Here is a 27,316-nt window from a genome sequence, read left to right as displayed (position 1 = left end):
CGGGCTGGGAGTCGCGCTCTGGTGGGGGGTCCCGCGCGGGGTCCGGGGGGGGCGGCCGGAGCGGGGGCGCGGGCGGGCCCCTGGCTAGGGGAGGAGGTGCCTAGGGGCTTCGGGTCTGAGGCGCCCACCGAGTACCGCGTGGTCCCCGGGGCGCGCCCGGCCTTGCTCCCAACTCCGTTTTCCGGGCAAAAAGCCATTGTTCTGGCTCTAAGGGAGGGAAGCGGGACGGGGCGCGGCGGCCGCTTCCTGCCCCCGCCTTCGAGGGGCGCTCCTCCGGGGCGCTCGGGGCCCCACCCTTCCCCGGCTTCTTGAACTGGCTTTTCCTCGGCGGTGGGGGAGTGGCTCTGCTTTGGACTGGAGCAAAACGGGTCGGGGGCTGGGGGAGGAAAGGAAGATGAAGGCCCGGGGGAGGGGCCCACAAACCCCGGCAGCCCAGGCTTTTCCCCTCAAAAGCGAGAGAGGAAAATACATTAACTGAAATCACCAAGCACTCTAAGAAAGAGGTAATACGAACTGCTCGGAGTTCTTATTAAACAGCTATGAAAAGTGGATCCAGTCCCCGAGTTTTAGGGCACGTGTAGGTAGAAAGCCAGCTGCACCTTTTCTGTATTTGTTCCCCGATTTTGATGAAGTGGAGGCGGGGGGGGCGGTTTGCAGGGCTGTTCCTAACTTAGGACTAGGTTAGTAGTGGCCTGCCAGGGCTGGACAGCCGGCGTCCTTCGAATCAATTGTCCGCGGTAGAAAAGGGTCAGGCCACGTTATGAAAGTGGGGGTGACCCCTTGTCCTCCCTGGGATCGTAGTCCGCAGGCTACCCTTTTATTCCGGTGTTAAGATTCTAATTCCATAAACAATCACCCTTTAAGTTATTTAGATTTTGAATCAGGACAACTGAAACATGTAATGAAAGAGATAGACCTGAACCTTAACTTTATTCGTCTCGATGCAATCTAACTCCATGAAAGTTCACTCTGCTTTTGTTGCTTACTCGAACACAGCTGCAAAGTTCTCTTTCTGTTGAAGAGATCCAAAAGTCGTTTATTGTTGTAGGAAACTGTCTCAATGTAATTGTGATCATCAAAACCATATTTATAAAGGGTTCTGCAGGAGAAATATGTTTTTTTGTTTTAACAGAAAGGCCTACTGGAGAAAATACTGAAGTGTAGGAACCGATCTTTCCATTTATGGCGTTTTCTTCAGTTTCTTTGGTTAGGTAAGTTACATTCATTGGATTTCCTGGAGAGAACGTGCAAATTCAGATGATGTTTGCAAAGAGGGCAGGAGAAAGGGAAACGTCCTTGGGGGGAAGGTGTTTGTTTACTCAGGGACAGAGGCAGTAAAGAATCCTTGTGTTGGGTTAAAACTGGCCTCTGGAGTGAAGGGATCCGCTAACAGCCTCTCCGCCTGGCTCCTTTTGTATCCCGTCTTGTGCAGCTTGGCAGTAAATTGTGGAGTTGAGGGCAAAGGTGTATTTATTGTAATCCTACAAATAGCTGGATCAGTTTCACATCACGTTTCCTTGCAGAATTCATCTTGGGTCTAAGATTTTGCCCTGGAAGTTTCCAGTTTCCTCTTTGACCCATAGTATGCTGGGATACTTGCTTGATTTCTTTTTAAATAAAAGAAGGCTTTGAAAAGGGAATGATTTCTTTGCCTAAGAAATAAATTTGCTAGAATTTGATACTAACACATTGAAGAATAAATCAGCGTCCTGGAAGGTTTAACATGTATATCATCTACCTAACTGCAAACACTCAGTTTGGGTAAAATAATATTTAGATGATTCATTTGGAGAGACAAATATGACAGATTTGGCCAGAATGAAATAATCAGATACATACTGGGAGCGTGTGATCCAAAATCTGTGGCACATTCCCTAAAAACAAAGCTGGGAGTAGGCAGAAGGGAGGACAGACCCCAGCTAATCCAACTGTGTAAAACAAGCGGACGTCTTCCGTTTTGACTGTCACATTTTAAGAATTATTAAGACAAGTTAAAACTAATTATTGTATTATTCATTCGACAGATAGTTAGCATGTACTATCAGGTGGGCACTACTACGTATCCGGTAGTATAAGATGGTAGCAGCAGCTCCATCTGTGGAACTTGTGTGGGTGATGGAAGTGGAGGGACAGAGCCTCCGTCCACTGCGTCCAGTGTGGTGGCCGTTAGCCATCTGTGGCTGCTGAGCACTGGCAGTGTGGCTAGTGCCACTGAAGGATCGAATTTTAAATTGTATTTCATTTTAATTCATTTCAGTGGGAATAGCCACATGTAGCTGGTGGTCACTGTACCGGACGCTGTGCAGGTCCACAGGAACGAGAGGGATCTGCTTTAAACATATTTTAAGTGAAAGTAATATGGTTACATAAATTAATCCTGGAATATGAGTAGTTTACCTGCGCTCACAGTTATGCTTAATTATATACGAGAATGTTTAAAACACATACAAAAAAGATATTAAAAATCCAGGCACAGAGGAAGACATTCAGAGAGTACAAACTTTGTATAGTATTGAGTTCCTTTCTACGCAAGTGATAAGGACAAGTATTAACTTATTCATGTCTGAAATACTACTAAGAAAGCATAAGTGGCCGGGCGCGGTGGCTCAAGCCTGTAATCCCAGCACTTTGGGAGGCCGAGACGGGCGGATCACGAGGTCAGGAGATCGAGACCATCCTGGCTAACCCGGTGAAACCCCGTCTCTACTAAAAATACAGAAAACTAGCCGGGCGAGGTGGCGGGCGTCTGTAGTCCCAGCTACTCGGGAGGCTGAGGCAGGAGAATGGCGTGAACCCGGGAGGCGGAGCTTGCAGTGAGCAGTGAGCAGATCCGGTAACTGCACTCCAGCCTGGGCGACAGAGCGAGACTCCGTCTCAAAAAAAAAAAAAAAAAAAAAAAAAAGAAAGCATAAGTATTTTCACGCCATGCTTGTGGATCGAAAATTAAAGATGCCAAAGCAAAGAATGACTCACTCTGAAGTCAATGGAAAAGTCAGGAATTGAGATAAATCCAGTGACCCTGGGTTTAGCAGCTAAAACTAGATAACAGTTGTTACTTCTTACCAAATAGTTTCAGAAAGCTCTTACATTTTCTAAAAGTGCTGTTTCCCTACTGCCATCAGTGGCGTTGGCTAAAAGGAGGAACCAGATACCACCACCAGCCGGTCTGCATGGGATACACTCAGGATTTAGAATACATCACACATTTACATCATATTTAATATCTTATGTCATAGTTTGCCCGCAGCTCCTCTGCACATTTGCAAGACTAAGATGTGACTTATAGGCTAGCTGTGTTAATGTTATGCCATTTCTTTGTGTGTAATAGATAAATATTACGTATGCGAGACAGACCGTGCTTGTGTATCAGAACTCAAGTAAAAATAAGCACAGTTCAGGCGCTTGCAGGATTCCTCAAGAATTCAGTTTGCCTAGGATACCCCAGAGGCAGCCCGGGGCTCTGAGCGTTTAGAACACCTTCTTACAAAGGGCAGCCTGCCCAGTCCCTTGCTGTGCACATGAGGCAGATGAATACAGACTGTATCAGGTACAGGGCTGTGGAGCCTGGTCCTGCTGTTTCCCATGTTTGCCTGGGAGCGGCAAACGAGCAGGCTGTTATGGAAGTGGTGAGAGCCTGCTCTCAGGAGGCCTTCCAGGGTCAAAGGCTGGAGCAACCCCTTATGCTCCTCGGATTCACCTCACCCTCACCCACCAGGCCACCTAGCCCATTGCAGCACACCTAAAGACAGGCTCAGGCTGGAGGCCCCCCAACCCCGCCACGGATCCTGGAGGCAGGGGGTGGTTAAGGAACACAGTTACAGGAGGTGGGAAATGGACAATGAGCTCATTTTATGATGATAGTCCCCTTGCAGGAGGTCTCCGTGACATGAAGCTTTTCTTTTAAAGGGTGTCATTTATTAATTTTGCAATCAGATCGGTCCCTGATTCCAGTTTCTTACTATTAAAACAGTGCAGCAGTGATCGTCTTTGTCTTCCCATATGCAAAGTACCAGCGTAGCTACAGAGTAACATGGACAGACCTGTATTAAAGGGGTATGTCTTCTCTATGGGAGAAAGGAAAAAAAAGGATACGTGGCTCTACTTTTTTAGTTAGCTATTACCAAACTGCCCTCTGAGGGTCTGCACTAATTCACACTCACACCTGGGTAGGTGGGGTTGCCTCTGTCCCCCCTTCTCCGTAGCTCTAGTAATTGCAAGTGATCTAGTGTTGTCTGAGCAACCTGGTGCTCAGCTGGTCCAGCAGTTCAGTGCGCATGCCACCTCGGCTTTTTCCAAGACCTTTGCCTGGTGTCTGGTGCAGAATTGTTACAGTGCAAAACAGTTTTATGAGCGTAAGTTTCCAGGGTGAAATGCAGTATTTTCACAATTTAAAAAATAACAGGCCAGGCCCAGTGGCTCACGCCTGTCATCCCAGCACTTTGGGAGGCTGAGGCGGGCGGATCATGAGGTCAGGAGAGGAATGGGCGAGGGGAGTTCAGGATCGAGGCGTGGTCATGAATCCTCCCGCTGCTCCTGCCAGCTCTGTGAGAGGCGGTGGCACAGGACATTTGTAGGATGCCCTGGAGGAGCAGGGTGGGCAGGAACCGGACCAGCAACGATGACAGAGCACAGCGTCTCCAGGCGCAGGGAAGCAAAGGGAATGACAAAAGCACAAGCAGAGCCCCCAGCCCAACCTAGAGGACAGGGTGCTCCAGAGAAATAGCCAATAGGTAGAAATATCAGCATTCAGAGATTTATTGCAAGGCACTGGCTGATGTGATGGTGGGGTCTGGTGAGGCAAGTCCCAAACTGCAGGGCAAGCCTTCCTCAGAGGCAGCCAGGATGACTCGACAGGAGCTGGCGCTACAGTCCACAGGCGGAGTTTCTTGTCTTCAATGAATTGATCAGGCCCACCCAGATTATTCGGGGTAACCTCCTTTACCTCAAGTCACAGCAGCGACTGGATTTGCGCTTGCCTGAGTACCTGGGGGCTGTGGCCTAGCCGGGGGAACCCCTCAGCCTAACGGATCATCCCTGGGCTCAGCCCCTCAGTGCTCCTGCTGGTCATGCCGGGGTCACTCACGTGGCTTCAGCTTGGCTGGGGCTGGATGGCGTGGGATGGCCTTTCTTGTGTGGCTAGTGCGTGGTGCTGGCTGTTGGCGGGGCTGTCTGTCTGCAGCAGGCCAGCGTGGATCCTTTTTTCAGGGTCTCCAATGGAAGCTGAGGTCCCGTGTTTCCTGATGCCCCAGGGGCCACAGCAAGTTGCATGAAAGCCACGTGAGGTAAACTCCAACCTCTTGACCAGAGGGGTAGCAAATGAGTGACCATTCAGGATCTGGAAGAATTTGTAGCCACTTTAGGGGTCATTTGTACCCTCTCCAGAGGGTAAGATCAGAAAACAGTTTAGCAACCACTGAGCCCAGCACTGCTTGGATTGTGTTAAATGAGTGGAAGATTCTTAATTGCCCTGACTTGCAGGATGGGGCACTGGCTAGTCCCGTGGTGTATTTGCTCCGGCTGCCACAACAAAGTTCCATGGCCTGAGAGGCCTGTAGGGGCTCCCAGAAGTTAATTTTCTCACAATTCTGGAGACTGGAAGTTTTAGATCAAGAGGTGGGCAGGGTTGGTTTCTTTTCTCCTTGGCTGTAGATGGTGTCTTCTCCCTGCATCCTCATAGGGTCGTCCCTCTGTGCACATCTGTGTCCTCATCTCCTCTTCTTTTTTTTGAGACAGAGTCTCGCTCGGTCGCCTGGGCTGGAGTGCAGTGGTGCAATCTTGGCTTACTGCTAACTCCACCTCCCGGGTTCAAGTGATTCTTCTGCCTCAGCCTCCCGAGCAGCTGGGATTACAGGCATGCACCACCACGCCCAGCTAATTTTTGTATTTTTTGTAGAGATGGGGTTTCGCTATGTTGGCCAGGCTGGTCTCGATCTCCTGACCTCAGGTGATCCACCCGCCTTGGCCTCCCAAAGTGCTGGGATTACAAGCGTGAGCCACCACGTCCGGCTCTCACCTCCTCTTCTCATAAGGAAACCAGTCCTGTTGGGTTAGGGCCACAATAATGACCTTAGTTTAACTTAATTACTTCGTTAAAGTTCCTTTCTCCAAATGCAGTCACTTTCTGAGCTGCTGGGAGTCAGGGCCTCAGCATGTGGATTTGGAGGGGGGTGTGGTCTATCCCGTAGCACCTGATCTGTCCCCACCTCCTCCCTGCTTTGTGCTGTGCTATCCTCATCACTTCATGACTCACATTTGTTGGTGTCCAGTATGTGCCAGGCCCTGTGCTGAGTCTGTGTGTATGACTTCATGGAACCATTCTTCTTTCCCTGTAGCCACAAGAGGATCCTTCAGTCACCTCTGAGGACCATCACCAGGCAAACCGGCCCTTAGAATATTAATAGGGTTTGGCTGTGTCCCCACCCAAATCTCATCTTGAATTGTAGCTCCCATAGTCTCCACGAGCCGTGGGAGGGATCTGGTGGGAGGTCATTGAATCCTGGGGGTGGGGTCCCCCCCCCCGTTCCTGTGATTGTGAATAAGTCTCACGGGATCTGATGTTTTTATAAAGGGGAGTTCCCCTCCACACGCGCTCTGCCTGCTGCCGTGTAAGACGTGACTCGGATCCTCCTTCGCCTTCCACCATGATTGTGAGGCCTCCCCAGCTATGTGGAACTGTGAGTTCATTAAACCTCTTTCCTTTATAAATTACCCTGTCTCAGGTATGTCTTCATAGCAGTATGAAAATGGACTAATACAAATATCCACATGGTCAGTTTCTGCTTCAGCATGAGAAGATATCACTCTATGTCTGATTGAACACCAGATCCTGGTGGTTAGGGCCCAGGCCATGTGAAAAATATTTATCAGAAAACAACTCCAACCCCAAAGAATTAAATGTGTGAGTTACATGTAGGGATAATACAACTCTATGGTAGGACTGAAAAACTGGAAACGGTGTAAACCTTGAAAGAGAACAGGTACGTTAGGAGCAGTGGTGGAGTCAGCTGGGGTAAACCTAGGCAGTAGGGGGCTGGACCACACCGCTGTTAAGGACAGGTGGGTCTGCGTGTGTCCATAGGGAAAGGTCTCCAAGGTACATATTGTTTAAAAAGCTAAGTGTGGAACAGTATTGTATTAGCTTGCTAGGGCTGCTGTAAGGAATAACCACAAACTAGGTGACTTCAAACGGCAGAAATTGGCCGGGCGCGGTGGCTCAAGCCTGTAATCCCAGCACTTTGGGAGGCCGAGACGGGCGGATCACGAGGTCAGGAGATCGAGACCATCCTGGCTAACACGGTGAAACCCCGTCTCTACTAAAAAATACAAAAAACTAGCCGGGAGAGGTGGCAGGCACCTGTAGTCCCAGCTACTCGGGAGGCTGAGGCAGGAGAATGGCATAAACCCGGGAGGCAGAACTTGCAGTGAGCTGAGATCCGGCCACTGCACTCCAGCCTGGGCAGCAGAACGAGACTGTGTCTCAAAAAAAAAAAAAAAAACAGGCCGGGCGCGGTGGCTCAAGCCTGTAATCCCAGCACTTTGGGAGGCCGAGACGGGCGGATCACGAGGTCAGGAGATCGAGACCATCCTGGCTAACACGGTGAAACCCCGTCTCTACTAAAAATACAAAAAACTAGCCGGGCGAGGTGGCAGCGCCTGTAGTCCCAGCTACTCCGGAGGCTGAGGCAGGAGAATGGCGTAAACCCGGGAGGCGGAGCTTGCAGTGAGCTGAGATCCGGCCACTGCAGTCCAGCCCGGGCTACAGAGCAAGACTCCGTCTCAAAAAAAAAAACAAACAAACAAACAAAAAAAAAAAAACAAAAAAACACAGCAGAAATCTATTCTCTCAAAGTCATAGAGGCCAGAGGTTTGAAAGCAAGGTGTGAGCAGGGCCCCTCTCCCTCTGAAGACCCCAGGGAGGCTCCTTCCTTGTCTCTTTTAGCTTCTGCAGGGGGTCACCTGTCACCTGCAGTCCTTGGTGCTGCTGGGTACAGCATAATTCCAGTCTCTGCCTGCTTGTTCACATGGCCTTCTGCTGTGTGTCTCCACGTTCTGTCTCCTTTTTCTTATCTAGACCCCAGTCATTGGATTTAGGGCCCACCCCAAATGCAGGACGATTTCATCTAAAACCTTTAAGTTAATTACAGCTGCAAAGATCCTGTATCCAAATAAGGTCCCATTCAGAAGAACCAGCACTGGGACGTGGACATCTCTTTTTTGGGAGGAATGCTATACAAATAGATAAGATGTGATTTCTGTTGTGCAAACAAAAGAGATTTGTATGCTGTTAGATGTATATAAATTTTCAGAGAGGAGACCCAAGACACCAACAAGAGTGATTACTTTTGGAGGCAATGGAGAGAGCCGTGATATATGGATTTGTGAACTATTCACAAATTTTTATCTTGCACATGTATAACTTCATATAAAGTACTGCTTCCTGAGTTATCTAGCTTTTGAGGTCATGGATTACTTTGAGCTTCTTTACATTTTAATGTATTTTTTTAAAATGGTAATACATTTTACGAAGATTTTTACAATAAAAGTATTCAGGCCCTGATCTTCTCTGAATATATCCTGATTACTTCATTGCTGAGATAAATTACAGAAGACTCAAACATAGAAGACCCTGTTTATGGACTGGAAGATCAGTTACTTTTTTTTTCAGACAGAGTCTTCCTCTGTCACCCAGGCTGGAGTGCAGTGGTATGATCTTGGCTCACTGCAACCTCTGCCTTCCGGGTTCAAGTGATTCTCCTGACTCAGCCTCCTGAGTAGCTGGGATTACAGGTGCACACCACCATGCCTGGCTAATTCTTATATTTGTAGGAGAGACGGGGTTTCACCATGTTGGTCAGGCTGGTCTCGAACTCCTGACCTCACGATCTGCCCATCTTGGCCTCCCAAAGTGCTGGGATTACAGGCGTGAACCAGTGCGCCTGGCTAGATCAATTACTTTTAAGATATCAGTTCCCCTCAAATTAATCTAAAGATTGAACACAATCCTAATCAAAATCTCAGCATCTAAAAAGAAATAAAGAAATGGATAAGTGAATTATAAAATATACAGGGAAATGCAAAGAACCTGAAATTATCCAAACAGCCTCAAAAAAGAACTGGGTTGGAGGACTCACATGACCTTATTTCAAGACTTAAGTATAAAGTTACATAGTCAGTGCGCTGTGACTTGGCGAAGAATAGACAAATACTATTCATGGAACAGGAAAAAAATCCAGAAATGGGCCCACAGGTATACATGGTTATTCTGTTCCTGACAAAAGAAAATCATCAGAGACAGAAACCTCTTTTCAACATGTGATGTTGGACGACTTGGTTACCCATACACATAAAAATGAAAGACCCGTGGCCCCTAATTCACATGACACGTGGCAATTAATTTGAGCTGGCTCAGACATAAACACAAAAGTGAAGATAATAAAGTTTCTAAAAGTAAATATGGGTGAAGCGGGAAAATTGCTTGAAGCCAGGGGTTTGAAACCAGCCTGGACAATAACAAGTTTTTTTTTTTAAAGTTAGCTGGTTGTGGGCCAGGCGCGGTGGCTCACACCTGTAATCCCAGCACTTTGGGAGGCTGAGGCAGGCGAATCACTTGAGGTCAGGAGTTCTAGACCAGCCTGGCCAATATGGTGAAACTCTGTCTCTACCAAAAATATAAAAAATTAGCTGGATATGGTGGTGCATGCCTGAAATCCCAGCCACTCAGGAGGCTGAGGCAGGAGAATCACTTGAACCTGGAAGTGAAAGTTGCAGTGAGCCGAGATCATGCCACTGCACTCCAGCCTGGGTGACAGAACGAGACTCTGTCTCAAAAAAAAAAAAAAAAAAGAAAAAAAGTTAGTTGGCTGGGGTGGTGCAACCAGCTATAGTAATACTTGCTGCTACTTGGTAGGCTGAAGCAGGAGGATGCTTGAGCCCAGGAGTCCAGAAGTTTGAGGCTGCAGTGAGCCATGATTGCGCTACTTACTGCATTCTAGCCTGGACGACAGAGCAAGACCCTGTCCCTAAAATATAAAAATAAAATGAAATAAAATAAAAGGCCAGGCACCATGGCTCATACCTATAATCCCAGCACTCTAGGAGGACGAGGTAGACAGATCACTTGAGGCCAGGAGCTTGAGACCAGCCTGGCCAACATGGGGAAAGGCCATCTCTACTAGAAGTACAAAAGTTAGTAGGGAGTGGTGGTGCATGCCTGTAATTCCAGCTACTTGAGGGGCTGAGGCTCAAGAATTGCTTGGACCCGGGAGGCGGAGGTTGCAGTGAGCCAAGAATGTGCTGCTGCACTCCAGCCTGGGCAACAGAGCAAGGCTGTCTCAATAAAGAAAGAAATAAATAAATAAGAAGTAAATACAAAAGAATACCTGCAACTTTTAGGCTGACAAAGGTCTCTTGGTTTCTAAAACCAAGAGTTATTTCCAAAAAATTGACAAATTAGACTTTGTCAGATTTTAAAACTTGTGCTCATCAAATGATACCATTAAGAACATGAGCCGGCCGGGCGCGGTGGCTCAAGCCTGTAATCCCAGCACTTTGGGAGCCCGAGGCGGGTGGATCACGAGGTCAGGAGATCGAGACCATCCTGGCTGACACGGTGAAACCCCGTCTCTACTAAAAATACAAAAAACTAGCCGGGCGAGGTGGCGGGCGCCTGTAGTCCCAGCTACTCGGAGGCTGAGGCGGGAGAATGGCGTGAACCCGGGAGGCGGAGCTTGCAGTGAGCCGAGATCGCGCCACTGCACTCCAGCCTGGGCGACACAGCGAGACTCCGTCTAAAAAAAAAAAAAAAAGAACATGAGCCAGAAAGCCTCAGACTGGGAGAAAATACTTGTAATACGAAGAACTTGTATGTAGAATATACAAAGGACTCTTACAAATTAAGAAAAAAAAAGGACAGAGAATGCCTTTTTGTTTTTTCTTTTTCTTTTCTTTTTCTTTTTAATGGGCAAAAGACTTCAAGTAGTTCACCAAAGATGATATCTGTTTTTATTTTTAATTTATTTTTTACTTTTTGATACAGAGTCTCGCTTTGTTGCCCAGGCTGGAGTGCAATGGTGCGATCTCAGCTCACTGCAACCTCTGCCTCGTGAGTTCAAGCGATTCTCCTGCCTCAGCCTACCTAGTAGTTGGGATTACAGGTGCCCACTACCACACGCCCAGCTAATTTTTTTTCTTTTTTTGGAGACAGAGTCTCGCTCTGTCGCCCAGGCTGGAGTGCAGTGGCGTGATCTCGGCTCACTGCAACCTCTGCCTCCCGGGTTTATGCCATTCTCCTGCCTCAGCCTCCCGAGTAGCTGGGATTACAGGCACCTGCTACCACGCCTGGCTAATTTTTTGTATTTTTAGTAGAGACAGGGTTTCACTGTGTTAGCCAGGATGCTCTCGATCTTCTGACCTCATGATCTGCTCGCCTCAGCCTCCCAAAGTGCTGGGATTACAGGCTTGAGCCACTGCGCCCGGCTAATTTTTGTGTTTTATTAGAGACGGGGTTTCACCATATTGGCCAGGCTGGTCACAAACTCCTGATCTTGTGATCCACCCGCCTTGGCCTCCCAAAGTGCTGAGATTACAGGTGAGAGCTACCATGCCCGGCCTTAATTTTTTAAAAAAGATCATTAAACTGGGGAAAGAATACTGTGGCATCTTAATAAAAGTTACGGCCCCTCGGGATTTTCTTTTTTCTTTTCTTTATTTCTTTTTTTTTTTTTTTTTTTTTGAGACAGAATCTCATTCTCACCCAGTCTGGAGTGCAGTGATTCAGTCTTGGCTCACTGCAACCTCCGCCTCCTGGATTCAAGTGATTCTCCTGCCTCAGCCTCCCAAGTAGCTGGGATTAAAGGCACATGGCACTGTGCCTTGTGAAGTTTTCTATTTTTAGTAGAGACGGTTTTGCTACGTTGGCCAGGCTGGTCTTGAACTCTGGACCTCAAGTGATCAGCCCACCTCAGCCTCCCAAAGTGCTGGGATTACAGGTGTGAGCCACTGTGCCCGGCTGGCCCTTCCGGATTTTCTGTTCATGAAACTTAATCCAGGAAAGGTAGCATTAAAATGCAGCAAGTAATACCTGTTAGAAATAGAACAATTGAGAAAAGCAGGCTTGTAGCATGAGACTTTATTACGTGTCTGAGAAGTCACAGACCAAGCAGGCAGGACCAAGGAAGGCCTCCCAGGGCCAGAGCCTCACCCTCAGGAAGCTTGTCCTGATGGGATGTTGGTCTCCAGAACAGGATGGATTATTTTATGTGTATGGGGGTGGGCATCAGTCATGGGAGCTTAGGCTGCTCCTAGGCTGGGGACGGCCATGGCTTACACAGGGGGAGTGACAGCCCTGCGTGGGGTTTTTGCGTGGGGGCCCTGCACGGTCTCTTACTTCCTCTGAGCTTGCTAAGTTAGAACAGTGCCTGTCGCCTGGCTGGCTGGGATAAGCCCATCTGTCATAAGAGACCCTGAAACCAGCGCCTGGAGAGAAAGAGAGTGAGGAGGAGACAGTGCAATAGAGAGAACCCTGGGACAGAATCTAGATAGTTGGATCCATGAGGGACCTTCCCCGTTAGGAGACCCCCATGGAAGCTCAGCTAGCATGAGTTGGGTTTCTGCTGCTTCCAACAACCTGAGACCACATTTCCTGGCCAGCTTCCCACAAACCGTTTGTAAAACTTGTTTATATTCTATACCACAAAGAATACCAATTTCCAAAAGTGAACGCATACAGGTCCTGACTCTGATTATAATGCATTGAAACAGGAGACTCACATAAAAAAGATAGGGGTGGGGAGAATCAAGAAACAATCTAAACAGACACATCACAAAAGGAGACATACAGTGTCCAGAATGCACCTCAAAAGGTGCTCAACAATACTGCTCATTAGGGAAATGGAAATGTAGATTAAAACACATCCACAAGAAGAGGTGAAATTGAAAAGACTGACAATACCAAATGCTGGTGAGGATGGGGGACGCCGGACCTCTCATACTCTGCTGGTGGGAGTGCAAAAATGGTTTAGCCATTTCGGGAGTTTGGCAGTTACCAGATGGCCAGAAATCTCCCTTGGTGTTCACTAAGAGAATTGGAAAGATGTTCATGCAAAGACTTGCACACGAAGCTCATTGCAGCTTCAGTCATACCATAGCTAAAACATGGATGCAGTCGGCTGGGTGTGGTGGCTCTCGCCTGTGGTCCCAGCACTTTGGGAGTCTGAGGTGGATGGATCACGGGGTCGGGAGATTGAGACCATCCTGGCCAACATGGTGAAACCCCATCTCTACTAAAAATACAAAAATTAGCTGGGCGTGGTGGTGGGCACGTGTAGTCCCAGCTACTTGGGAGGCTGAGGCAGGAAAATCACTTGAACCCAGGAGGCAGAGGTTGCAGTGAGCCAAGATCAAGCCACTGTACTCCAGCCTGGCAACAGAGCGAGACTCTGTCTCAAAAAACAAAACAAAAACAAAAACAAAAACAAAAAACCATGGACGCTGTCCAAATGTCCATCGTCTGGGAAGCAGAGAAACAGGCTGTGGTAGTCCACTCCACAACAGAAAGGAAGTGATCAACATGGATCAATTGCAAAGTCGTGTTCAGAGTGGAAGAAGTCAGACACAAAGGACCACTGCGGTGTACTTCCATTTCCATGAAGTTTCGGGCAGGAGCTCCCAAGACTGCGTGGGGGGATGTAGACCTAGAATCTGCCTTCACCATTCTGGGGATTATCTTTGCTGCTCTCCTGGGATATCCATAAACAGAATGGCTCATTGCTATAAAAAACATTGTAGGCTGGGTGCAGTGGCTCATGCCTGTAATCCCAGCACTCTGGCAGGCCGAGGTGGGAACATCACTTCAGGCCAGGAGTTCAAGACCAGCTTGGGTAACATAGCAAGACCCTATTTCTACAAAAAGGTAAAAAAATTAACCAGGTGCATGGCGCACACCTGTAGTCCCAGCTACTCAGGAGGCTGAGGTGAGAGGATTGGTAGAGTCTGGGAGTTTGAGGCTGTTGTGAGCGATGGTCCTGCTAGTGCACTCTAACCTGGGTGACTGAGCAAGACCCTGTATCTTTTGTTTTGTTTTGTTTTTTGAGACGGAGTATCGCGCGATCTCAGCTCACTGTAAGCTCCGCCTCCTGGGTTCATGCCACTCTCCTGCCTCAGCCTCCCGAGTAGCTTGGACTACAGGTGTCCACCACCACACCCGACTAATTTTTTTGTATTTTTGGTAGAGATGGGGTTTCACTGTGGTAGCCAGGATGGTCTCGATCTCCTGACCTCGTGATTCACCTACCTTGGCCTCCTAAAGTGCTGGGATTACAGGCATGAGCCACTGCGCCCAGCTGACCCTGTCTCTTAACAAAAAAAAAAAAAAAGTAAAACATTCCATAGATAATACATGAAAATTTAGATAGAATAAAGGTCACCCAGAAAGAAGCAATAGTAATATTTTATATAATTGTTCTTTTTGCTTTTTTACATAGGTGATATGTGAATACCATCTTTATAATTTCTTCCATCGGCATCAGCACACTAGGAGCATTTCCCCACATAAACACACTTCCTTGTAAACATAATTTTTCCTGCTGATACAATTGTCATTGGATACTCATCATGATTGAGCATTTATGTGCCAAGGACTGGGACAACCACTTTACAAAGATGATATCATTTAATCTTTGCCTTCCATTAGTAAGCAGGTAAAATTATTATTATTATTATTTGAGATGGAGTTTTGCTCTTGTTGCCCAGGTTGGAGTGCAGTGGCCTGATCTTGGCTCACCACAATCTCAACTTCCTGGGTTCAAGCAATTCTTCTGCCTCAGCCTCCCAAGTAGCTGGGATTACAGGCATGCGCCACTATGCCCAGCTAATTTTTTTTTTATATTTTTAGTAGAGACAGGGTTTCTCCATGTTGGTCAGGGTGGTCTCGAACTCCTGACCTCAGGTGATCTGCACACCTCGGCCTCCCAAAGTGCTGGGATTACAAGCGTGAGCCACTATGCCTGGCCGCAGGTACAATTATTAAAAAATAATTTTAAAAATGAAGTGCTTTTGTTTTTGAGACAGAGTCTGGCTCTGTCACCCAGGCTGGAGTGCAGTAGCGCAATCTTGGCTCACTGCAGCCTCTTTCCCCCAAGACTTAAGCAATCCTTCCACCTCACCCTTCCTAGTAGTTGGGACTACAGTCGTGTGCCACCATGCCCAGCTAAGTTTTTTTTTTTTTTTTTTTAAATAGAGACAGGGTTTCTCTATGTTTCCTAGGCTGGTCTCAAACTCCTGGGCTCAAGTGGTCCTCCCGAATTGGCCTCCCAAAGTGTTGGAATCCTGGGCAGGAGCCCCTGCGCCTGGCCTAGCAATAAGTCTTAAAGAGATTAAATCACCTGCTTTATTAGTTTCCTGTTGCTGCTGGAACAAATGACCATAAAGTTAGTGACTTAAGACAAGGCCGGGCTCGGTGGCTCACGCCTGTAATCCCAGTACTTTGGGAGGCTGAGGCGGGCGGATCATGAGGTCAGGAGTTCAAGACCAACCTGACCAACATGGTGAAACTCTGTCTCCACTGAAAATACGAAAATTAGCCGGGCATGGTGGTGCGCACCTCTAGTCCCAGCTACTCAGGAAGCTGAGGCAGGAGAATCGCTTGAACCCGGGAGGTGGAGGTTACAGTGAGCCGAGATCTCGCCCCTGCACTCCGGCCTGGGTGACAGAGCAGGACTCCATCTCAAAAAAAAAAAAAAAAAAGAAAAGACAAATGTATTCTCTGACACTTTTAGAGGTCAGAAGTCTGACCCAGGTCTCACGAGGATGAACTGAGATGCTGACCAAGTTGGTTCTTTCTGGAGGCTCCAGAGGGAATCCGTTTCCCTGCCTTTTCCAGTTCTTTAAGGAATTCCACATTGCTTCGCTCTTGGCGGCGCCTTCTTTCACCTTCAGAGCCAGCAGTCACGTTCTGTTGATCTCTCCTCTGACTCTGATGCTCCTGCCTCCCTCGGATGAGGCCCCTGTGGTTCCATGGGGCCCAGTGTTGTAGCTGCCACCTTGCTTTCCTCAGAGTCTGGCCACTGACATCACCAGCAGCAGTGGGTGTCGGTGGCACCGTATTCATTGGGGAATTCCACTGCACATTTTTGTCTTAGAGAGGGAACAAGAAAAAAGTGATTCCAGCCCACAGTGAGACTGAGTGCCGGGGGTGGGCGCTCAGGCTTCGGGTTGAGGGGGAGCTGTGCTGCCCTCTGGTGCAATCTGGCCCGTAGATATCCTTGGTTCTGCTTGCACTGTCTGTTTGGAATATAGTTCACAAACATAAAACTCACCATTGTACAGTGTAAAATTCAATGGTTTTTAGTATCTTCATAAGCTTGTGCAACCATCATCACAATCCATTTTAGAACATTTCCATCATCCCCCAAAGAAACTACCATACTTTCTCTCCCTTCCCCCTGTTCCTGGCAACCCTCAGTCTGCTTTCTGTCTCGGCAAATTCACCTGTTCTGGACATTTCATATAAATGGAATCTCAAAGTATGTGGCCTTTTAAAAATTTTTTGTTTTTGTTTTTATTTTGTGTAGAGTTGAGGTCTCCCTGTGTTGCCCATGCTGGTCTCAAATTCCTGAGCTCAAGAGATTTTCCCACCTTGGCCTCCTAAAGTGCTGGGATTCTGGGCCCTGAGCTACTGTGGCCAGCCAGTATGTGGCCTTTGGTCAGTGACTGGCTTTTGGCACTGAGCATGATGTTTTCCAGGTGCACATATGCAGTGGCCTACATCGGTACTTCACCTTCTTCATGGCTGAATAAAAAATCCACCCACCTCAGCCTCCCAAAGTTTGGGATTACAGACGTGAGCCACTGCGCCTGTATTGCATGTGGACGTGTTGCGTGTATCCATTCATCTTCCAGTGGACAACTGAGCTGCTTTCCACTTTTGAGCTCTTATGAATAATCCTGCTAGGAGCATTTGTGTGCGAGTTTTTGTTGGTGTATACCCAGGAGTGGGATTGCTGGTGCCTATGGGAATTCTGTGCTTAACTTTTTAGGAACTCCCAAACCATCTCCACCATTTTCTCTTGTCACCAGCAATGCACGAGGGGCCCAGTTTCTCCACATCCTTGACAATATTTGTGATTTTCTGCTTTTTTGATTCTAGCCACCCTAGTGGGTATGAAGCAGTATCTCATGGTGATTTTGATTTGCATTTCCCTAATCTTCACATGTGCTTTCTCATTGGAACTGAAATGTAAGAAATGGGATATTTTACCTAAAAGTTCAGATTTCTGTCATCTCTTGAAAAACGTGAATGTTCAGACTGATCTCCCCGCATGGGCACTGGCCTGCTTCCTTGTTTTCCTACTTCTTTTTTTTTTTTTTTTTTTTTTTTTTTTTTTTGTGAGACGGAGTCTCGCTCTGTCGCCCAGGCTGGAGTGCAGTGGCTGGATCTCAGCTCACTGCAAACTCCGCCTCCCGGGTTCCCGCCATTCTCCTGCCTCAGCCTCCCGAGTAGCTGGGACTACAGGCGCCGCCACCTCGCCCGGCTACTTTTTTTTGTATTTTTTAGTAGAGACGGGGTTTCACCGTGTTAGCCAGGATGGTCTCGATCTCCTGACCTCGTGATCCGCCCGCCTCGGCCTCCCAAAGTGCTGGGATTACAGGCTTGAGCCACCGCGCCCGGCCTTGTTTTCCTACTTCTGTCTCTCATTCTAAATGTTGGCGCCCACCTGGCCCTGGCCTCCCAGCGGGTGCCCCACGTTCAATGGGATGGGGTTGGCCAGGCACTGCCTGCTGTTGCCAACTCGGTCTCTTTGGGAGCCGTGCACTGCCGTCTGCGCCAGTGGTTTTTCTCTTATGGGTCCCTGGGGGTGGGGCCGTGAGTCTAAGAGGAACTGCGAGTCTCGTCTGCGAAAACCTGCCCAGAGCCAGGGCTTTTCTGCTGGGCATCCTCGAAGCCTCTGGGGAGAGGCCAGGCCAGCGGCTGGCAGCAAGCAATGGAAATGGGGTGAACAAGCGCTTGGGGGCCGGGATGAAGCCAGAGCCTCCAGAGACTGGCACTCTGGATTTAGATTCAAAATTTGCCATTGAGTTGGGAGGGGTTGGAGTAGAAAATTCCACATGGGAAGACCATCAGGACAAAGACAACTCTGGAGGGAGCGGAACCTGGCAGGGACCTGTGCTTGGTTGGCAGCTGTGTGACAATGTTACTACATTGTTATGGTATCAAAGGACTTGTTGCCTTGTAGACATACATTAAGTTTTTTTTTTTTTTTTTTTTGAGACAGAGTCTTGCTCTGTCACCCAGGATGGAGTGCAGTGGCATGATCTCAGCTCACTGCAACCTCCGCCTCCCAGGTTCAAGCAATTCTTCTGCCTCAGCCTCCCAAGTAGCTGGGATTACAGGCGTGTGCCACCACGCCTGGCTAATTTTTGTATTTTTGGTAGAGACGGGGTTTCACTGTGTTCCCCAGGCTGGTCTTGAATTCCTGAGCTTAGGCAATCCACTCACCTCGGCCTCCCAAAGTGGTAGGATTACAGGTGTAAGCCACTGTGCCCAGCCAATATATTTTTTTAAGAGATGGAGTTTCGCTCTGTTGCCCAGGTTGCCGTGCAGTGGCGATCATAGTTTACTGCAACCTCAAAGTCTTGGGCTCAAGCGATCTTCCTGCCTCAGCTTCCCTAGTAGCTGGGACTACAGGCTTTTTGTCTGTTTTTGTTTTGTTTTGTTTTTGAGACAGGGTCTCGCTCTGTCACCCAGGCTGGAGTGCAGTGGTGCAATCTCAGTGTACTGCAACCTCTGCCTACAGGGTTCAAGCGATTGATTCTCCTGCCTCAGCCTCCTGAGTAGGGATTACAGGCACATACCACCATGCTTGGCAAACTTTTATGTGTGTGTTTTTTTTTTTTTTTTTTTTTAGTAGAGACAGAATTTCACCATGTTGGCCAGGCTGGTCTCGAACTCCTGACCTCAAGTAATCTGCTTGCCTTGGCCTCCCAAAGTGCAGGGATTATAGGTGTGAGCCACCATGCCTGGCCTATAGGCTAATTATTATTATTTTTGGTAAAGACAGGGTGTCACTATGTTGCCCAGGCCTGTCTTGAACCCCTAGCCTGGAGCCATCCTCCCATCTGGGCCTCCCAAGGGGTTGGGATTACAGGCATGAGCCACTGCGCCCGGCCGATGAGCACGTAATTTTTCTACAACACTGTCACCCCTCTCCTGTCCTGTCTGTCCTCTGGTGTCCGGGTTTCTGTAGAGCTTGGGGGCTCTGTCTGGGTTGGCCATGGATGTTTGGAGAGTGAGAGTGGAGAGAGGTGCTCTCGGCCGCCTCAGCCGCCTCGGGTGGGGACAAGCCTGCCCACATCTCGGCTTCTCCTTTTTTGAAAAGGGGAGATGCTCCTGGCCTGGCCCTCCAAGGGTTACATCGACGGGCTGGCCTCCAGCTGAAAGATGCGACTGGGTAACAAAGTGCCAGGTGGTCCTCACCTTTCTGGTGCTTGTTCTCAAGTCTGGAGACACGGATGGGTTTCACTTAGGGAAGAAAAACCACCATATCCGCACAGCAGCAGGGGCCCAGGAGCGCCCTGGGAAAAGAGGGGGGCCGGCCTGGAGGAGGTCGCCCGCTGGTGTGAGTATCTCTCCTGCTTCCCTGTTTCTCCCTGGATGGAAGCAGTGGAGCCACGACGATCTGACCAACAAGACCCGAAGTCCACCCAAACAAAGGCACATGCCAGCACTTTACCCGCCACATCCAGGCCATGTGGGTTATCCACACTGCTGCCGGGGGGGCTGAGGTGTCCGCCCAGGAGCACAGCTGTGGACGCCCTGTCATCTCCAGCCTCTTGGGCACTGACTTAGCAGCTATGAAGTCAACAGCTGGAAAGACGGTGTGCGTTTTGTGCTGACGCAGCTGGGCCTCTGCGAGGCTTGCCTGGACTTACCCTCTGCCCGCGGTTGCCCCACTGTGGTCGTGGCAGGGAACCTCCCCTGACTACTGGAAGCTGCCCAGGGCTCCCCAGAGCCCCTTTCTCCCGTCTTTGTCAATGCAAAGTTGTGTGACCCCAGACGCAGTTACAGCCAGGACAAGACCTGCTCCTGGATGAGGTCTTCAGCCAGGCAAGCAGGAGTTCCTTTGGATCTCACCATTTCTCAAATTCAAGCATTTAGAAATGTCTCCAGCCCTGGCCGGGTGCGGTGGCTCCTGCCTGTAATCCCAGCACTTTGGGAGGCTGAGGTGGGTGGATCACCTGAGGTCAGGAGTTCAGGACCAGCCTGGCCAATATGGTGAAACCTCGTCTCTACTAAAAATACAAAAAATTAGCTGGGCACAATTGCAAATGACTGTAATCCCAGCTACTCGGGAGGCTGAGTCAGGAGAGTTGCTTGAACTGGGGAGGCGGAGGTTGCAGTGAGCTGAGATTACATCATTGCACTCCAGCCTGGGCAACAAGAGGGAGGCTCCATCTCAAAAAAAAAAAAAAAAAAAAAAAAGAGGAAAGAAAGAAGGAAAGAAAGGTCTCCAGCCCTGAAGCTGGTGGCCAAGTGCCAGGAAGGGGGTGGTGAGACTGAGAGGTATGGGCTGGGGAGGGGTGTGGAGTCCTCCTCAGGCCCAAGTGAGAGGGACCAGTTTGCTAGAGGGGAGGAGATTCACCATTCCTGGCTCTGGTCTTGTGTCTTCCTTCTCTACTGTGTTTTACATGTGTATAAAAGTAATATATGCTCTCGGCAAAATATTCATATTTTGTGTTGTAAACATTTATGTATATTTATATATATTTTATGTATTGTTTTTATATATAAGATATACAGGCTCATGATAAAAAATATATTTATAGCCTTTTAATTTTTAAAAATATATTGTGTTTTCCCTATATATAAAAGTGACATATGCTCATGGTAAAAAATAGTTTACAAAATTGAGATGTAACTTACATATAGTAAAGAGTACAGCTCTTAAGGAAATAGCTCAATATATTTTTTCCTTCCTCCCTCCCTTCCTTCCTGCCTTCTTTTCTTCCCTCCATCCCTTCCACCCTCTCTCTTTCTTTCTTTCTTTCTTTCTTTCTTTCTTTCTTTCTTTCTTTCTTTCTTTCTTTCTTTCTTTTTCTTTTTCTTTCTGTTCGTTCGTTCGTTCGTTCTTTTCGTTTGTTCTTTTCGTTCGTTCTTTTCGTTTGTTCTTTTGTTCTTTCGTTCTTTCTCAGAGTTTTGCTCTGTTGCCCAGGCTTTGCAGTGGTGCAGTCATACCTCACTGCAACCTCCACCTCCCGGGTTCAAGTGATTCTTTGACCTCAGCCACCTGTGTAGCTGGAACTACAGGTGTGCACCACCACATCTAATTGTTTCTTTTCTTTTTCATTTTTGTAGAGATGGGCTTCACTTTGTTGCCCCGGTTGGTCTCCAACTCTTGGCCTCCAGCGATCCTCCCGCCTCAGCCTCCCAAAGTGCTGGGATGACAGGCATGAGCCCTCACACCTGCCCTAACATTTTGATGGATGAAACCAAATTGCCGTTCCAGAAGCTTCTGCCCGTGCCGAGGCACATTGACGTGAGGTGAGAGTCCTGTTGTTTCCATTTCTTATCATCAGTAGCTTTTATCAAGCTTTAAAGATGCCACAAGATGAAAACTACAACTCCATATGATTTATCTTCTTTCATTATGATTGAGGCTAACATCTTGGCCATTTGTATACTTCGTTTGAGAGTTGTCTGAATATATTATCCAAATCATTTGTCCATTGTATTAAGTTACTCATCTTTTTCTGTTATATTTGTAAACACTTGTTGCATATTAAAGACGCTAAGACCATGTATTTGGAAGGCATGAGAGGGAAATAATTTTTTTGCTTTTTGAGACAGAGTCTCACTCTGTTGCCCAGGCTGGAGTGAAGTGGCATGATCATGACTCAGTTTAAGCGATCCTCCCACTTGTAGTTTGAGTCTCTGGGACTACAGATGTGCGCCACCACACCTGGCTAATTTTTGTATTTTTTGTAGAGACGGAGTCTTGCTATGTTGCCTAGGCTGATCTGAAACTCTTGGGCTCAAACAATTCACCTGCCTTGGCCTCCCAAAGTGTTGGAATTGCAAGTGTGAGCCACTGTGCCCGGCTGGAAATCTTTTTTTTTTTTTTGAGATGGAGTCTCCCCGCTGTCACCCAGTCTGGGGTGCAGTGACTTGATCTTGACTCATTGCAACGTCTGCCTCCTGGGCTCAAGTGTTCCTCCTACCTCAGCCTCCCCAGTACCTGAGACTGCGGGTGGGCGCCACCATACCTGGCTGATTTTTATATTTTTTTTAGTAGAGACAGGGTTTCACTATGTTGGCTAGGCTAGTCTCAAACTCCTGACCTCAAGTTATCTGCCTGCCTCAGCCTCCCAAAGTGCTGGGATTGCAGGCATGAGCCACCTTGCCCAGCCTGGAAATCATTTTATACCTACAGCAAAACATCGATGATTCTCCTGTCCATGTGAAAATTCAACTATCAACCAAGCTTTTCTTTTGCTCCTATATCTCAATCATGCAATAACCAACTTAGATGTTCAAATTTAGTTTTAGTAAATGCTTTAGAAAAAAGTAAACCTGGAGTGGGAAGGCGCCATCATTTCTCTACCTTGTGCCTGTGACCTCCTTCACTATTTACTAGCCCTCTTTAGGCCCTCAAATCCTGCCTGCGCTCCATGAAGTCCACAGTGACTTGAGCTGGTGTGAGTGGAAACCTCTGCCTCCACAGTGCAATGTCACTGACTACTGGAAATTAGGCGAATGCATTAGTGCACAGCAGAGGTGGTGCGGGGAGTGGTCAACGTATGTCAGAGTCTCCCCTGGCGAATGGTGGTGAGCTGAGATGAGGTTGTGTCTGCATTTGGGAGGTGGGGGAGAGCTTGGCCGATGAGGAGGTGTGGGGGTGGCGTGGTATGGGAGCTTGGTTGAGGAGAAGGAATAGGCAAGGGGGAGGTGATCAGGAGGATTCCTGATACAATATAAAGACCCAGCTACTGGAGCAGGGCGCATTTGCTGACTCTGCTAATGTTGGTTCCTACCCATGTTTGTTGGCTCCAAAGTTTATTTGATGACAGTATCAGGGCCTGCCGAGAATTAAAGAGAAAGGTAGTTGGTAACAGGGCTCCCAGGATGGGGCCTGGGGGATGATGGGGAGCAGCTTCGATCCTTTCCTTCTCCAGGGTGTTTGATGTCCTTATTCTAGGCTGGGCTGGCCTGATCTTGGGCGTCAGTTGCAGCTTTTTGAGCACTTTGTGTTTGGGGCTGAGGCTCTCAAGAACATTTTCTTTGGGCACTTTGGCTGTCCTTTCTCCTGCATGGAGAGGCTTCCCCCATTTGCTTCCAGCTGGCTTTGCAATCGAAACTCAATGACACTGAAGCCCTTCCCCACAGCCATGCTGTGGCCGCTCCGTTGCCTTTCCACATCCTTGCAATTAAGCCTTTGGCTTTGTTTGTGCCTCAGCATCCTCTTTCTCATTCCACTGTGAAATGTTATAAGATACTCTGAGGGAAGTATTTTCACTTCAAGATCACCACAGGTGGCAACCTGAACCTCTGGGCTCCTTGGTGTGGCTGAGCAGATGGGACGAAGTACCCTGGGCACACCCAGCCTGCTCACCCCTTGGCGAACCTGGTGAAACCCCCATCTCTACTAAAAATACAAAAATTAGCTGGGTGTGGTGGCGGGCACCTGTAATCTCAGCTACTCAGGAGGCTGAGGCAGGAGAATCACTTGAACCTGGTAGATGGAGGTTGCAGTGAGCTGAGATGGTGTCACTGCACTCCAGCCTGGGTGACAAGGGCAAAACTCCGTCTCAAAAAACAAAAAACACACAAACAAAACAAACAAACAAACAAAAAACAGGGTGTTCAGGCCACCCTGGGCTGGTCGACATGGGATAGGCGGCTTCCTCACCAGCCTCTCATTCCTGCCGCAGATCCCGGCACTCCCTGGGGTCACTCAGCACTGAGACCAGAGGTTGACCACTGTTCGTTACTGTGTTTATGCTGTTGCTTTTCTTATAGTTAAGAAGAAAGCAAAATATTTCCACTGCCTGTGTCTCTATCAAAAGCGAGAAATAAAAACAGGTGGAGGGTCTCTGGGTTTCAGGGAAAGGGCTTTCCTGCATACTGAGCATGCACACAGGAAGGCGAGGGCCAAAATCACTGGTGTCCCGGCCGGGCGCGGTGGCTCACGCCTGTCATCCCAGCACTTTGGGAGGCCGAGTTGGGTGAATCACCTGAGGTCAGGAGTTCGACACCAGCCTGGCCAACATGGTGAAACCCCGTCTCTACTAAAAATACAAAAATTAGTCAGGTGTGGTGGCGGGCACCTGTAATACCAGATACTCAGGAGGCTGAGGCAGAAGAATCGCTTGAACCCAGGAGGCAGAGGTTGCAGTGAGCCGAGATGGCACCATTGCACTCCAGCCTGTGCCCCAAGCATGAAACTCTGTCTCAAAAAAACAAAAATAAAAACACAAAACAAAATCAGTGGCGTCCACAGCGGCTGGGAGAGGTGAGGACGGGTCCTCCGCGGAGCCTGCGGAGAGAGCACGGTCTCTCTGGATTGGACTTCTGGCCTCCACACCTTCGAGGGAACACACCTGGGTTGCTCAACGGCCCCAGTCTGTGGCGCTTTCTCAAAGCAGCTGCAGGAAACCAATCCAGTGGGTCGCCTGATCATCAGTGTGGATGAGAGGGAAGCAGGACCCGTCGCCTTGGCACACTGTCGACACTTACTGTGGTTTGAATGTGTCTCTCCAAAATTCAAGTTGAAACTTAGTCCTCAATGCAACAGTACTGGGAGGCGAGGAGGCCGTAACGGCTCTGCCCTCCGGGGTGGGATTAGAGCCTTATATATTATATTACTTTATTTTGAGATGAGATTTTTAATTAATTTTTTTGAGACAGAGTCTCACTCTGTCACCCAGGCTGGAGGGCAGTGGCGCGATCTCAGCTCACTGCAACCTCCACCTGCTGTGTTCAAGCAATTCTCCTGCCTCAGCCTCTCAAGTAGCTGGGATTACAGGTGCCCGCCACCACACCCAGCTAATTTTTTTGTACTTTTAGTAGAGACGGAGGTTTCACCATGTTGGCTAGACTGGTCTCGAACTCCTGACCTCAAGTGATCCACCCATCTTGGCCTCCCAAAGTGCTGGGAGGTGTGAGCCACCACACATGGCCTTGAGATGGGATTTTGCTGTGTTTCCCAGGCTGGAGTTAAATGGCTCACTGCAACCTCCGCCTCCTGGGTTCAAGTGATCCTCCCTCCTCAGCCTCCCAAGTAGCTGGGACCACGGGTGTGCGCCACCACAGCTGGCTAATTTTTAAATTTTTTTGTAGAGACAGGGTTTAGCCATGTTGCCCAGGCTAGTGTTGAACTCCTGCGTTCAAGTGATCTGTCTGCCTCAGCCTCCCAAAGTGTTGGGATTACAGGCGTGAACCCCTGCGCCTGGCAGGATTAGAGTCTTATTATAAAAGGGCTTCCCTTCGTCCATTTGAGGACACAGCATTTTTCCCCTCTGGAGGATGCAGCAACGAGGTGCCATGTGGGAAGCGGAGATTCTTGATCTTGGACTTCCCAGCTTCAGAACTTCGAGAAATAAATCTCTATGACTTGTAAATCTCACAGTCTGCAGTGTTTTGTGATAGCAGCGGGAACAGATGAAAACAACACAAAATACAGAACGCTTTTCTCTTGTGTTCACCATTGCCTTTGGGTCACTGTAGCAGGATGGGGCCCCACTCAGCCGACGGAATAGCAGAGGTCCTCGCCCGCCCTACAGTGCAGACACCACGTGGAGCTCCTCACCTGAACACAGAGGAAACTGGGCACAGAGGGAGTGAATGATTTGCCCCAGGTCTCGTGTACGATCAATGGCAAAGCTGGATGTGAAAACCAATAACGAAAAAGAAAGAATCAGCCCTGGGTGACGGTGATTAATGGGTCTCATCCTGGGTGGGCGGTGGCAGGGCCCCAGCCTCAAGTATTGTCTTCAAAAACAATCATTAGATCCAAATAGCATCTGATTGTTGTTGGAACTTTTGATTCTTTTTCTATACTTACTGGCCATTTGAATTTCTTTTTTTTTTTTTTTTTTTTTTTTTTTTTTTGAGACGGAGTCTCGCTCTGTCGCCCAGGCTGGAGTGCAGTGGCCGGATCTCAGCTCACTGCAAGCTCCGCCTCCCGGGTTCTCGCCATTCTCCTGCCTCAGCCTCCCGAGTAGCTGGGACTACAGACACCCACCACCACGCCCGGCCAGTTTTTTGTATTTTTTTTAGTAGAGACGGGGTTTCACCGAGTTAGCCAGGATGGTTTCGATCTCCTGACCTCGTGATCCGCCCGTCTCGGCCTCCCAAAGTGCTGGGATTACAGGCTTGAGCCACCGCGCCCGGCCTGAATTTCTTTGCAGAATTGGCTCTCTCAGTTTCATGTGAGAGGAGCAAACCTCTTTTTTTTTTTTTTTTTTTTGAGACGGAGTCTCCCTCTGTCGCCCAGGCTGGAGTGCAGTGGCCGGATCTCAGCTCACTGCAAGCTCCGCCTCCCGGGTTCACGCCATTCTCCTGCCTCAGCCTCCCAAGTAGCTGGGACTACAGGCGCCCGCCACCTCGCCCAGCTAGTTTTTTTGTATTTTTTTAGTAGAGACGGGGTTTCACCGGGTTAGCCAGGATGGTCTCGATCTCCTGACCTCGTGATCCGCCCGTCTCAGCCTCCCAAAGTGCTGGGATTACAGGCTTGAGCCACCGCGCCCGGCCGCAAACCTCTTTTGAAAATGATATAAATGGAAAACATTAATTCTTTTTTTATTCATTATTATTTTTTGAGACAGGCTAGAGTGCAGTGGTGCCATCATAGCTCACAGCAGCCTTGAACTCCCAGGCACGCCTGGCTAATTAAAAAAAAATTTTTTTTGTAGAGATGCGGTTTCTCTACATTGTCTAGGCTGGTCTCGAACTCCTGGACTCAAGTGATGCTCCCTGCTTGGCCTCCCAAAGTTCTGGGATTACAGGTGTGAGCCACTGCACTCAGCCAAAACCATTTCCATTAATTTTTTTTTTTTTGAGACAAAGTCTCCCTCTGTCACCCAGGCTGGAGTGCAGTGGCATGATCTCACCTCACTGCAACCTCCACCTTCTAGGTTCAAATGTTTCCCGTGCCTCAGCTTCCTGAGTAACTGGAATTGCAGCCATCCGCCACCATGCTTGGCTACTTTTTTTGTATTTTTAGTAGAGATGGGGTTATGCCATGTTGGTCAGGTTGGTCTCAAACTCCTGGACTCAAGCAGTCCTCCCCCCTCAGCCTCCCAAAGTTCTAGGATTATAGGTGTG

General features: G+C 48.6%; 1 long non-coding RNA gene across 1 annotated transcript; it reads left to right on the top strand.

Moving 5' to 3' along the window:
• The first annotated feature begins 85 nt into the window (after window positions 1-85).
• On the top strand, window positions 86-25,645 carry LOC103243680 (uncharacterized). The gene is made up of 5 exons (XR_501180.3): window positions 86-503; window positions 1,133-1,211; window positions 5,206-5,282; window positions 6,333-6,674; window positions 21,350-25,645. It is a non-coding gene; the product is annotated as an uncharacterized lncRNA (long non-coding RNA).
• Window positions 25,646-27,316: the final 1,671 nt, after the last annotated feature.

Source organism: Chlorocebus sabaeus, chromosome 16 (assembly GCF_047675955.1).
Source record: "Chlorocebus sabaeus isolate Y175 chromosome 16, mChlSab1.0.hap1, whole genome shotgun sequence".
Taxonomy (NCBI): domain Eukaryota; kingdom Metazoa; phylum Chordata; class Mammalia; order Primates; family Cercopithecidae; genus Chlorocebus; species Chlorocebus sabaeus.
Note: the sequence above shows the minus strand (reverse complement) of the source record. Positions and strands in the feature narration are given on the sequence as shown.